This window comes from Anneissia japonica, unplaced genomic scaffold, assembly GCF_011630105.1.
Source record: "Anneissia japonica isolate Jap-2015-1 unplaced genomic scaffold, ASM1163010v1 scaffold1826_len1998817_cov189, whole genome shotgun sequence".
Classification (NCBI taxonomy): domain Eukaryota; kingdom Metazoa; phylum Echinodermata; class Crinoidea; order Comatulida; family Comatulidae; genus Anneissia; species Anneissia japonica.
The window spans coordinates 1,964,163-1,965,808 of NW_022742159.1; the positions used below are offsets into that span (position 1 = coordinate 1,964,163).

The 1,646-nt window shown below is 31.1% G+C and overlaps 1 long non-coding RNA gene across 1 annotated transcript in view; it reads left to right on the forward strand.

Annotated features, from left to right (window-relative positions):
• The window catches only part of LOC117119061, a 15,821-nt gene extending 14,212 nt beyond the window's left edge, over window positions 1-1,609 (forward strand). The window contains exons 3-4 of the long non-coding RNA XR_004447123.1: window positions 24-165; window positions 1,093-1,609. This is a non-coding gene — a long non-coding RNA (uncharacterized LOC117119061). The remainder of the gene's footprint in view (window positions 1-23; window positions 166-1,092) is intronic.
• The last annotated feature ends 37 nt before the right edge of the window (window positions 1,610-1,646 follow it).

Here is a 1,646-nt window from a genome sequence, read left to right on the forward strand (position 1 = left end):
ATAAGATTATGTGATATTTATAGAGGTTTGTTGGAAATTCAGATCAAGACACTAACGTGACAAACATATTCCCTGACCCTGTCTACGCCCAATTCGTCCGTATTCATCCAGTTGACTGGCATGGCTATATAAGTTTACGATTTGAGGTTCTTGGATGCTCAGCAGGTAAATAAAAATAATATACCAATTAGATTTAAATTAAAATTGAGTAGTAATAATGGCAATGACAATGATAATGATAATAAATGTCTGTTTATATTTCCATAGAAAACAATAAAAAGCTAAAAGTATTAAATTGTTCATAAATATACATAATAAAAAAAATAAGAGAAGTATTTAACACTGGCACGATTCTATAACGAATTATTGTGTATGCGATAAAACACATTTTAACAAATCAATTCAAATAATGTCATATTAATGAAAAAACGATACAATCGTCGTTACTACTTCGGTGTTACCGTCTTTCCATAATTATGGCGCCATTTCAACATTTGTCATAATATTTTGTTATTATAAACACGATAAATCGTTATCGAATCGTCCTAGTGTAAAGACTCTCTTATTTCTCTTGTTTTCTATGAACAATTGCTTTTTAGCATTTTCGTTATCATTGCAAGTATAAACAGGCCTTAATGACAACTATGGCATTATATTGTGATTATAATTTACGGTAAATGATGTTGAAATTATTGATTATGAACACTAATGATTTATTAAAATGCAAAAGTATTATTCAAATGTTAATATGCCTTAAACGTTTATTGCAATATATTCAATTTTCTTTCGTCTGAATCACAGCTTGTTTACGAATAAGTAAAAAAATCGATATGAAGAAGACAGTAGGCCTAATTGTATTTACTATACCACTGTAAATTTGTTTTGTGTAGGTCCAGTGTGCTCAGAGTTGGGTGGACGCTCCACTTATTACAACATACTAACGGTTTGAATGAATGTATTTTAATGTATATTTAATTGAAGTTTTTTGTAAATTGAAAATGTGATTTTGTTTAATATAATCGTAAAAATAGAATTACAGTATAAGTAGGCCTAATTGTATTTACCATACCACTGTAAATTTGTTTTGTGTAGGTCCAGTGTGCTCAGAGTTGGGTGGACGCTCCACTTATTACAAGTCTTTTCGTCGCAATCCACAATGTTCTGTAACGACCAAAAACTCGAAAAGAAGTTGCATTAGATGCGCTGTGAAGTGCATGAGGGCGCTAGGATGCAAGTATTTCAAATACGATGGAGAATGCCACATTTATACCTGCAGTAACAATGACTATTTTGTTGCCTTTCAGTTTGGTTAAAATTGGCCTTTCCCTTGGATACTGTTGCTAGGATTCGAAAGATTTAAACGTACGTGTGTTCATGGATATACGTATATCTGCCTTGTCCTTATTAGTCAGTCGCTAACTTTGATCATTCCAGAAATGTTTATTAAATTTCTTAGATAATGCATGCTTTGTATTTGTTGCAACAATTATCATTTTTCAAAAACTGATGAAGTCTTGACTAAATGAAACTGTGTGTGTAGTAATTTTAGTACAAATTCGTTCATTATTTTTATTGGATCTCATAAAGTGGTTCGTGTTTGTAATTTGTACTGGATGATTTTGGTATTAAGCAAAAGTATAGGACCT